Raw genomic sequence first — 13,110 nt, 5'->3', positions numbered from 1 at the left:
TTGGTAAAACAGTAACACAAAGTTAGGAAGAGTTCCCCTTATCCTTTACCCTGACAAGAACTTCTGTCCTGCTTCTAGAATCTGGCCAGGGTGCAAGGCTCACTTTGTTCCCCGGGGAGCAGGACACGTCATGGGGTTACCACAAGGCTCTAATTCCAGCTGACCTGGGATCAAATCTTATCTGGGTCATTTGTGAAACCTTGGAAAAATCCAAATATTTTGAGCTTTTTTTCTTCAGTTGTGACTTTGGATAATAACGTCTACCTGTAGGATCATTGTTAGAATTGGAGATACTCTTCACCTGACACAAATGATATACCCAATGAGGCAGAGATGTTAGTGTATTATTAGCTGGAGAAGCTTGCTATGCATGTCCTTTAAAGGCTAATTGGAAACCCCTGGAGACTGTTGATCAGGGTAGCGTAAACAGGGAGATCAAAAACAGGAGGCACTATTTGTGCTGGGCATGGCTGAAGAGCACACTCCAGCAGCAAGCTTTAGGGAAAGTTTAAACCATGAAAGGTGGAGAAATGCATAAAGTGCAAATAACTGAGGGTTTGTAGTGACTCCACTGTTTTATTGGGAGCTGGCTCCAGGAGGCTGCCTTCCTTGTTGGACTGGGAGATTGCTTTATGTCCTGCATATCCAAATGGTACCGTGAGACAAAAATACACCTTGTAAAGCAGTAACTTTTATTTTTCTAATATTACAAATACCCTGTGTGTTTACAGTGGATGTTTATGTTTTTTCCTTCCAGGATCCTTTCCATCTCTTCTGGGAGCTGCCCTTGAATATCTTTTGAATATCTTTTAGAAAATAAATTGCCTTCCTTCCTAGTCTCAGCTAACTGGCTTGCTTGTGATTGATACATACTCCGCTCCTGGAGATGACCTTGAATAGTTTAAGGCCATCAGCACATTCGGTTACATCTTTTAACAGGAAATGGGTTTGGAATGGGAACCTGAAAACCTTTAAGGCTTGTTAGAGTCTCAAGACTGGAATGCTGGGCATGGGTGCCGTTTACCTTTCTGGACTTGAGGACAAGAAGCTTAGAGCCTTGAGAATTGCCAGAGCCACCTTGGGATTACCAGGGAAGAAGGTGCCAGAGGAAAGGATTAACAGCACAAAAGCAGTGCCTAGAAAGGAGAAGGTAAAACAGATACATTACTTTTAATGTAAGTGAGCCAATTGTTCAAGCATACTGAAAAATTTCACTCTTATTCACATTATTTCATATAAGCTAGTTTTGGTTAGATTTTCTGAAACTTTGTAAGATACTAGTGATATACTTATTAATAGTTGAAATTAAGAAGTAAGGGGAGAGAAGAAAAAACGTTCTATTTATAATTCTAATGCCTATAAAACATCATAGTATTCATGTAATATATACATCTAGTCCTCTATTTCTTTGTGTGCATATATGTGTATATGTATATATATACACACATATGTATTAAAATATTTAAAAAATACATCCTTGCAATCTGATTTTTTGCTATGATTATAGGCTTTTAAAATGTCATTAAGTGTTATACTACATACAATCCCATTTTAAATAATTTCACAGTAATCCATTGTATGGATATACCATAATTTATTTAACCAATTTCTTATCGCAGACAATTAAATTATAACTCTACCTTCAGTCTTATAACAATGTAATGAACTTGGTAGATAAGGCATAATGCATATTTCTAAATACTTTCAATAGGAAAAATTAATCAAATCTACTTTTCAGATCAACATGTTTGCCTACTTTTGAGGTATTGATACATTTATGTGGCTTCCAGAAGATACATACTAACTTATGCTTTTAGTAGTGATTGAAAGTTTTTGCACTCAAAAACTCAAAAAACGTAAGTTTTACTATTAGAAATTTGCCAGTATGATAGATATAAAATGCTAGCTTTAGGGTATATCTTATGTGGAGACGTGTAGATACATAGTAGAGTTTTTGCAGTGTGCATGAAGGATCTTTTTTCTCTTAAAGTTGCAAGTATTTTGAATTATGAGCATGTTAACATGGAGTTACAGGATTAACTAAACTGGTGATCCATTCCAGTTGAGCAAATGGTCTTATATATTTTTACTGATTTATTGTTTATATTAACTATTTTTAAAGGTAGAACACTTGAAACTTGTTGAGAAGGTGGAACAGAAATGAAAAAAAAATTAAGTTACTCTATACGTTAGCAGCTGGTGGTTTATAAATGAATATGATATGGTTTACCTTGGGAGAATATAAGATGTGTGGAACCTTTAGGGCTGTGTGGTTCTATGCAGCAGACAACATTGTGTATGTCTTGTGGAGCTATTTTCCACTCTCTCTGTTACTGTTCAACTAAACTATTTTTGAAAGTGATTTGGGAAGAGCTGATCGAGTTCCTTGAAACATTTAGTTTTCTAAGGCACGACAGACAGGATTTTAAAGATTCTTAGGAGGAGAATGGAAAGCAATGGTGGAAGACAGTGAACATACGAGAGGCAAGTTCAGAGTAGCATTGAATGACACGACCCAGTTGTGCCTCTAAGTCACTGCGTTTGCTCAAAAGTGCAGGTCTTTGCTCTCAACCCACCCAGGTTCCCTGTCTCGAAGTCTGAGGGATCAGGGTCACCACATTGTAACACTTCAAAATGCTCATCTGGTTTGGTTGAAATATCCTCTTAGAAACTCACTAATTCTTTTGGGTCAGGGCTAAGGTCCATATGACAGCACTGTTACTGACCAGAGAATTATCAGACCCCAAAAGATGTAATTGCTAGCATTATGAGGGGCTGCAGGAGATAGAGATGATTTTTTTTTTTTTTTAAATCCCATTTCAAAAATGCCAATCCCTTTCTCACCTTGACAGGGAAAGTAGATCTTCTTGAAATGCTTCAACCAGCTCCTTTGTCTGGGCGACTATGAACACTTGAAGACAAAAACCTTCCTGATCCCCATAGCTATTTCCGTTAACTCCTTGAAAACCAAATAGTGTGTGCGCTCAGCTGCTGAACTGTTTTAATGAGGTGCCACTGATTTTAATGGGGCAAAAAGATGGATGATTTACACCAGATGTCCGTAAGGGCCATTCGGGGATTGCTTTGCTGGACACATAGTACATCATGTTGCTCGTTGAATTCTTAAGGGGTTAACTTGACCTTTCCCTTTAACACAGCACTAAAAATAATGTAATTTCCATTCTCGGTGTCTCTTTTATTTATATAGAAAAGCTTCATGACAAACCTATCAGGCCTCTGAGAGCAAGTTTCTCATTTATGTCTTTGCCATCCATAAACCCCAGTGGGTGATTTTGAAAGTGAGAATAGACACTGGTGGGTGCTTCACTCATGAGCGTGAACTAGGCTTTTATTATCAACACTTCAGGCATTGAATCATTCTGGGATGAAAGGTATTATTTCCTGAAGATTGCTGGTCAGTGTTGTATACCTCATCTCGGAAGAAGTATTTCAGCTTAGATAATCAATACTCGTGCCCCTTGAAGTATGAAAATAAAATTTAAAACAAAGAGAATGAAGCATAAATCTTCTTTTAAACACACCACCGCAGGCATTATATAACATTATTATTCCTTATTTTCTAGATGTTGGGGTGATAAATGCTGCACTATTTAAGTTATCAAGTAGTAAGATATCCTAGAGTTTATAAAATGGAAACTTGACTGACGTTTATAAGGATTCTTACTTCAGAACATTTTCTGTTTAAAAATGAAAGATTGAAGTTCTGAGTATTAACATTTTGCCTCTTTCTTGGACTCAGAAACTAGATTTGTGATCTGCCTGAGGTCTCTGTACGCTTATTTCAACTCCTTATAAAAATAAAAGTTTATTTATTTGTGGGTTATTATGACCTTTGGATCAAGAAAAGATTCATCTTTTGCTGTATATTTCCTTTGAAGATCAGATATTATAGTTGATTGAAAAAAGAAATCCAGAAACTCCAATGCTTACAATAATCACCCAATAATGGAGGCACATCATTGTAGAGGATCTAAAGGGTGATCCAAATGATAATTCATCACTGCTTTCTTGTTTCTTCTGCTGTGTCTTTATGATTTACCTATCATTTTGGACTCTGGAAGAGAAATATCATTTTGCCTTAAAAGTAGTACCACAATGTCCACAGAGTCAAAAAGTAAATCCCCATGTTTATCTTGAGAATTTGAATTCTGTATTTCAAGATTATGTCTATGTATTCTTTTGTGACACCTTGAAATATATAACAATTTAACAATCAGATTGTCTCTTTAAAAAAATCTTGTGCAAACAAAAGAGAAAAAGAGAAAAGATAAAATACCGCACTGACAAACAGCTCTACCTCCCCTCATCGTGCTCTCATATTGTAGGTTGTAGGTTTTTGATTGAGGGCTAAGGGAAGTGCCATTTCTCTTTCTAGTATCGATATAATATTTACCTTTAATGGAGTTTTCTAGCTAATCAAGCACACTGAGATAGTTCACTTTTGCTCACCGTCTTATTTCACTGTTTAGGTACAAAAAACCTTTCTTTATGTTAGACAGGACTCCCATTTCACCAATTACTTGTTTTCACTCAGTTGAAAAGGATGTGAACTTTGTTACCAATTACATGTAGTGGCTTTACTGTAGTTTTCCTATCTTTGGTCTCACATACATAGGTATCTGACCTTATAATGCTGTGTTAATGCAAGCCAAAGTTTTGCAAAAATGTGCTTTCTAGGTGTACACCCATCTCCATTTCTTGTAAAATTTTGATCTAATCATAAGTACGTGGTAACATTAGGTAAAAAAGTGACCCCAGATATCCCCTGACCCTGTATATTCATTCATCAAGAGGTAAGGATGCTTTGTATCTGAACTGATCTTCTTAAACTATGATTTCTGTTGACCAGTAGAATGCAGTAGAACTAATATTGTGCCCGCGCTGAGTCTTAAGTCTCCAGAGGCCTTCTGTATATCTGCTCTCTCTCTCCCACCTCTCTTCCACTGCCAAGAGATTGCACCTGGGATAACCTGTTGGATGATGAGATGCACATGGCCCAGTCGCCAACATAGTCCCATTGGGCATGTTAGTGAGGCTAATCTAGACCAGAAGAACCACCTAGCTGAGTCCAGCCTCATTCTCTAACCCACAATATCATGATCCAAATATGGTTCTTTTCTAAGCTGATTTATGGTGTGTTTTGCTATACAGCAATAATTTTAGATTCAAATAGATTTGGATTTAGATAAACTTAGATTCAAATAGATTCTGAGGAAAAGACTGGACATAATCATAGTCAGCACTGAAATATCCATGTGGTATATGGAACTTTGGATTCACCTAAGACTATTGCCTCTTGTTCTTTAGTGTTCTTTTCTGGGCTTATAATTTATCTGCCAAATACTCTCTTTTAAATGACTGTGTTTCATTTTATCTTCTCCAGAGTCAGCTACTAGTGTGCATTAAAGGTTGTTAAAGGCAAGGATGGAAGAATTTCTTTGCAATTCCCAATATTTTACAATTAAAAAGATTGTTTTTTTGCTTTTGGTTTTCCTGTGTTATTTATTTTCCCCACAGACAGCTATGTGGTATCCTTCTTTTATAAAATCCTATGAATTAAAATTAATTTATATTCTGGAAACCTATCAAGACCCTGGCCTTTTTTTTTTTTACATTGAGGAATAAACTCTTGATTGTCACAAACTTACTTTGGAGAATTATTATTTGGGGAGGCTGAACTACTCAGTGCTACAAAGCCAAACAACACAAAAATTCCGGTTCATTAAGCAAAAAGTGAATTATAACAGTTCTCATAATATTAATTTATCCCGACTTCACTGATCGGCTGGAAGAAGAAACATCTGAACTCACAACCCTGAGATCAAGGCTTCAGCTGAGATCAAGAGTCAGACGCTTACCTGACTCACCCACCCAGGCGCCCCTGGAAGAAGGAATATCTATCTGTCGTTATCTCACCTTCTCAGGTACCCTTCTCCCCACTCCACCCTCGGTTTTGTTACATTGATGATAAAAGCTTTGGGAACAATAACATCATTTCTGTGCAATTAAAAAAAAAAAGTACTTATTTCCTCCCTAAAAGAATGCTAAAAAGAATCTTGTGATTGACTCTATCAAGCCTCAAGTCTAAGTTTAAGAGTACTGGTCAGATCTTTGAGTTTGTTCACAATCTGATCTTAATATTCTGTAACTCATGGATTAAATTATGTTTAACAAGCTGTGTACTATATCTTTAATAATAAAGGAAAAAAGGAAATAGCTTATGTAACTACATACACGAATAGCAAGAAAATAAATTTGTGGAGAGGACCCAGTCCTTGTTTTAGATTTATGAATGAGGACTTAGGTAGTACTGATAACTTTCTTCCACTTTTCATGTTTTCTTTGCTTTCAGCTAGTATCTCATCTAATTGATACCCCTTATTCAGTAGGGTGTCCCATATCTTTGTTCCTGAAGATCGATAGCCTTTGATGGTACTGCCTCCCTATGATGCTGTCCAAGTTGACTTTTTGTGACCAGGAAACTGGTCCACAATGTGCACTTTCTAATATGGCAGCTACTGGCCACATGTGGCCCTTTGAATGCTCAAGAGGAGATTAATGAGATGGAAAAACTGAATTTTAATTTTTATTTATTGTTAATTAAATCTTAAATAGACACTTATTAGATAATACAGCTTCAGTAGTCTTTCATTTCCTTTTATAGATATAGAAATACCCAGAGGTACTCCACGGGATCACTTGGCTTCTATTTCTGTTTATTAATTTTTTTTTTTGAGAGTCTCTTACAGCCTCTTAGAGGACATAATTAGCTTATTGGTGGGTACATGACACAAGATAATTCTACCCCTATAATTCCATATCCCTTATTCTTTGGATTTCATCTATTTTGAGTCAAGAGACTTAGGAAATTGCATCTTAATTTGCCGTGAATCTTAGAATTTAGCTACACTACAAAATAATCAATATCACATCTAGTCATTCAGATAAGCAAATTTATTCCATAAAAGAATATCAGTTCAAAATTGGTTCTAGTAGCAAAACTCCAAAATTCATCTGGAGTATAGCCTTCTTTTTCTGAGTTTTATTTCATAATTTCTCTCAGGACTGCTGGATTCTGTATTTATAGTTTAGAAGATGATAAAGGAGAGAGGCATATAGTGGAGGATGGGAAGGGGGAGCATGAGAAAAACTGATTTCCTCTTAAGAGATCACCAACTCAGGAAAGAGGGGTAACAGAGTCTCCAAGCAATACTGCTCTTTAACCACGTTTACCTTAACTCCAACCCAAGATTCTTCCTATTTCCTTGCTCTTCTCTGCATCTCATTCTCTGTTACCAATTTCATTAGAAGTCAGGATTTTTACATACAAACAACAAAAACTGGCCCTGATAAACTTAGGCAAGAAAAAACTTCAGAATCAACAGAACATCTGGAAGACTAGTCAAGGCAAAGGTATGGTCAAGATCCCATGATCAGTTGCTAGTGCCAATGTCATTGGGTATTTGAGGCCATTGCTCTGTTACTGTACCCCTGGGCAATCATGGCCACGTTGCTGAACTCTCTTTCTCTCTCTCTTTTTAATGAACATTTTATTTCATAATGGTTTTAGTGGTGGGAGGATACAAACGTTCAATCCATTACAGTTTCTAAGTTTGTGTTTTTATTTTTGGTATATAGATGTTCTGTTGTTCCAGTACCATTTCTTGTAAAGACTGTCCTCTCTCCACTGACCTCTGCTCTTTTACCAAACACAGATTGGTTGATTATATTTGTTTTGGCCTATTTATGGTCTCTCTATTCTGTTCCATTCCTCTATGTGTCTGTTTTTTTTGCTTGTTTTTCATCAGTACCACATTCTTGATTTCCGTAGCTTATGGTAAATCTTGGAGTCCTGGAATGTCAGTCTTTCAAATTTATCTTTCTTCCTCAGCATTATGTTGTCTATTCTTGGTCTTTTACCTTTCCATATAAACTTTAGAATAAGCTCGTTCATATCTACTAAGTAGCTTGCTGTGATTTTGATTAGGATTGGATTTAATGTATAGATGAAGTTGAGAAGATGAATATCTTAATTTAGAGTCTTCTAATGTAAACATGGACTCTCTCTCCATTTATTTAGATTTTTAAAATTTCTTTAGTGTTTTATGATATTTTATATGTGGACCCATTTTTTTTTTAAGATTTATATCTGCATACTTCAAGCTTTGGTGCTATTGCAAATAGTATTTTGTTTTTAATTTCAAAATTTCATTGTTTACTGATGGCATATAGGAAAGTAATTAACTGTTGCATATTGTACAAGTCCACTGTAATTGTTATTCTTGTTCTTCTAGGTAAGCTGTTTCTTCCTGCTGGCTCCCAGCTTCTTTCAAGATTTTATTCTTTGTCTTTGGTTTTCAGTAATTAGATTATTACATGACTCTCTCTCTGTGTGTGTGTGTGTGTGTGTTTGGCATACATCCTGCTTTGTGTTCTCTGAGCTTCCTGGATCTATGCTTTTGTGTCTATCACTACTGTTGGAAAGTTCTTAGCCGCTATTACTTAAAATATTTCTCTTGCTCATTATCTTTTTTTCATTCTTATATCCCAATTATATATATTACATTTTCCAAAGTTGTCTCACAATTCTTAGATGTCTATTCCCCGCTCCCCCCACCCGCCCCCAATGAACTCCATTGCCATTCATTTCTTCTCTTTTTAGTTTGGAGAATTTATATGGATCTGTCTTCATGGTCTCTGATTCTTTCCTCAGCTGACATGTCTACTAATGAACCCACTGAAGCTTTTCTTTATTCCACTGTTTTTATAATTTTATTATTTCTAAAATTGCTTTCTATTTCTTAGTGTTTTCATACTTGTGCTTATATTATTTGTTTTTCAGGTTGCCTACATTTTCTGTAAGAGCACTGAACATATTAATGGTAGTTATTTTAAATGATCTGTTTAATAGCTCCAGCATCACTGTCATTTCAGAGTCTGATTGTGATGCTTGCTCTTTTCTCTTCAGACTGTCTTCTCTTGTCTTTTGACATTCCTTTTCATTTTTACTGGAAAGTCAGAGATGTTGAATCAGGTATTAGGAACTGAGGTAACTAAGCCTTTAGTGCAGGACTTATGTAAGTCTGACTGGGACTTGAGTTGTGTGAATGTTTGATAAGGGTTCCCGAGGCTTCAGATCCTTTTTCTGTCTTTCTTTGTGACTACCTATGTGTTTGACTTTGGGTTTCCACATACTCTTTCCTGAGAAAGAGTATGTGTCTTGCAATTTTTTCAGTTGTAATTTGCTGTTATTTCATTGCTGTGTTTGTGAATTGTGGGGGAGAAGGAGCATTCTATATTCTGCCAATTATCTCTCAGTCTTTTAGTGGGTCTATGTCACAAGGCTGTGGCCTTCACAAGTGTTTCTCCAGTGGGATGGCTTTTATCTCCTGCTCTCTACTCTCCTCCCTAGCTATCGTATTCCCTATCTATTTCCTTAAAGACCTGACCACCCTTGACTATGTTTTCCTTGTACCAGTTGGGTAATACCGAGGCTAAAGGGCACTAGAGTGGGAGGAATTATCTTCCTCTATCTGAAAGAAGTCTTCAGCAAAGTCTTCTTCTGGAAAGTAGGTTTTGTTCTAGAGAAGGCTTATGGAAGGCTCTAGATATATTTCTCAATGATCCCACTTTTCCTCTCCTTGTCAGAGCCAATAGGGACTCTTTCTCAGATCTCTACCATGAAAACCTGATGGGATTTTGGAGGTGAAGCAAACAAAAGTGTGAGAGCTTCCCTAAAACTGTGGCTCTCAGAAGTTTCTCACTTTCATACTGGCTTCAAACACAGTCTCCAGCAATTGGCCAACATTGCCATTTAAGTTCCTATCCGTTTATGGCACAACCAGCTTCAGCTCTAGGCAAGCAGTTCTCAGCTGTGATTGTCTGGATAGGTCCTCAAATTTTGGTATGTCTGTTTGCCACAAGACCTCTAATCTCTGGTGTATCTGTGAAATAGCACTGTTTTTCATTTATCCAGCTTTTTCTTGTTATAAGGATAAAATGAAGACCTCACCCCCGTATGCTTTTTTCCATGGCAGAACTGAAACCACAAGTTCTTCACTGAACCCATGGATTCATTGGAAGAATTTCTAATGGTTCTTGAATGATTGTGTCACTTTCTTAATCTTTGTAATCCTCTCTTCAAGTAGGCTTCTCTAAGAACAGAGAACTAAGCTGTGCCTCACATAAAGGATCCTTCTGAGGAGGCAAAAGTGCCTGGATTCTGTGTATCCAAACGGAAAACTTTATTGAATGTGTGACAGCAGAATTTGAAGGATGTTTTTCTCAACTGAGTGTACACCATTAAACTTATGTAATTATAATTCTGTGTGCCTTATACATACTGAGTGACCTTTTGGAACATTTTAGATGTCATTCTTTAGCCTAAACCATCATCAGCTGCTTGTCTTTTTTTTTTTTCCCTGTTAGGCCACAGACCAAAATGTTATTCCCTGATCCAGTCCTGCCTCTGTACAGCCTGATGCCACTGTTCCCTTCATTCAATAACTTCTACATTTGACTAAGTCTGCCTAATATACACTTTCACAGAACCTTGTATATTTTGGGGGGAGGATATTACATCTGTATTTATTTATTTATTTATTTATTCATTTGTTTATTTGTTTATTAAAGATTTTATTTATTTAGACAAGAAAGAGAGAGAGAGAAAGAGAGCATGAGAGGGGCGAGGGTTCGAGGGAGAAATAGACTCCCCATTGAGTAGGGAGCCTGACTCAGGACTCAGGATCATGACCTAAGCCAAAGGCAGTTGCTTAACCAACTGAACCACCCAGGAGCCCCTGTAATAAATTATTTAAATTGTCATATAACTCTTTGTTTACTATATTTCTCTCCCATTGAACATATATTCCAGGAGGTCAGGGAATGCCTGTCTCGTCTATGGTTATGTTCTTTTCACCTGAAGAATCTTGGAAAACATTTTTTACATGCATGAATTGTGAATGAATGAAAATTCTACCTTCATTTTCATTTCATGGAAAACCAGATCCTTGATTTGGTCTTACGGATGAGAAGCATAGAGAGGTCCGAACGGCACAACTAGAGGCTCCTGAGCAGAAAACTGGGAGCTGAAATTTAGTTTGAGTAATAATATAAAATCTCTCCCCTCAGGAAACTCAGACATGTTCATAGTTTCTTTTTTGCTGTTATACAGATGTGGGTATGACTTGATTTCTTTGGACACCAAAAGAAAGGATAAATGGGGAATGTTGACAAATTCAGGGGCGCTTAGATAACAGCAGCAGTAAAAATGTGATTGTTGTCATTATCAACTAGCTGATCTTTTTAAGTTTCTCAGTGATTGGAATGAGGCAGGAGAGAATTCCTCAAAGCCACTGTCAACAGAATGATTCGCTGGGCGAGTTCTGCTCTCATTTTAGGCCTTCAAACTTGAAGATGGCTTTCCATGACCATTTCTGATACGTATCACCCTTCACTTACTGGTGGGGTGAGCTGTGGCCACACAATTCCCTTCTTAATAACACATAACCTGAAAGGTTTATTGGATAGAGATCGAAACCCATTAAATGGATCAAATAATTATGCCGTACTTGGCGTGTTCTCGTATATATCACATTTGATTTTCAAAAGAATTCCATCGAGTAGGGCAGCATTTCCATTTTTCACAAATCACAAAACAGGTTTAGGATGATTGAGTAACTTAGCCATGATCACAGAGTTAATGTAGTGCCACAGGGAGGGTGAACCTGTTTTCTAAGATCATTGAGGTTGGAAGCCTCATTTTGTGAACAGCTTTGTAGTCATATCAGTATCTACAGCATTTTTGAAATTTTCTTCTTTTTTTTTTTTTTTGGTACTGCTTTCAAACTTAATCTCTTTAAACATTGATAACATTAAACCTGTGTGTTCATTGAGTAACAACACAGATTAATACTTTTTGTGCCAAATTTTATGATCCATTGTTGTCCCAACCTCAATCCGAAGAAAGAATTCCCTACCACTAACACCAAAATTCTCAAAGCATGTGCATTAAACAAGAAAAACCATGGAAATATGTAAGATATCAAGGTTCTTAAAGCAGCTGTTATGCATAGAAAGTGAGCACACTTTATAGCAGTTTTTAGTATCTGTTCCAGCTGCAAATGTGTAATATAATCTGAAAATTATACAGCGTAGTATTCATTTAAATGTGTAAACTTTATTGACAAGAAGACAGCTTCAAAAGAAATAGCAAGAGCGCATTTTGTCAATTTTGTTTGGAAGGATTTCTTGGTAAATAAGGACAAGAACAGAGCTTGATAACTTATATGACACTCTAAATTGCATTTCAAGGCATCCAGCCAATTCTGCAACTTGCATAGCATGAATAAGAAAGCAATCTTGTCTAATTAGAACACAAGACAATCTTGATAAACATGTTATGTATTGATATTCATATATATGATGTGAATGTATATTATTAGATAGACTTGTTATACACACACACGCGCGCGCACACACATGCTCTGATAATACAGTATTTGGTTTTGTTACAAGAAAAAACAAGTGAGAATGCAGGTGATTCTGTTCAAACCATTACTGGAAAAATGCAGTTTTTTCCCTACAGGAATTAATGTCCTACAATCAGCATGGTATATAACCATTTTTAAATTGATAAATTTACCTTCTATTCATTTGCTAATAAGACTATTTCCTCCTCTGCCTATATTAAGACAATCATAATCTCTTTTCTTCTTAATATATTAGCACTGTGAATAATGCCAATAGGGTTTTTTCCATCCTTGCATAAGATAGAAATTATACATTATCTTATTCCCTGAAAATTGTAAAATAGACTTCACCTAGAAACCAATTGAATCTCAGTTTTGAAGTTATTGGTCTATGCCTGTTTTTTCATAGGTGTATTTATTTCCCTTGGTTTTCAAACTTACTAGCCTATAGGCTTTTTGATATTTTCATTATTTTAAAAATCCTTTAAAATGTGGATTATTTTTCTTTATATAATTGGAATTTCTTTTTTTTTTTTTGTATTCTGTTTTTTTGTTGAATCCATCTTACCAGAGGTTCGTCTTAAGTATCAACTTCGTGTTTTATAAGTATTCTCTATCA

This window comes from Mustela erminea, chromosome 5, assembly GCF_009829155.1.
Source record: "Mustela erminea isolate mMusErm1 chromosome 5, mMusErm1.Pri, whole genome shotgun sequence".
NCBI classification, from domain to species: Eukaryota; Metazoa; Chordata; class Mammalia; order Carnivora; family Mustelidae; genus Mustela; species Mustela erminea.
This window is presented reverse-complemented; position numbering follows the sequence as displayed.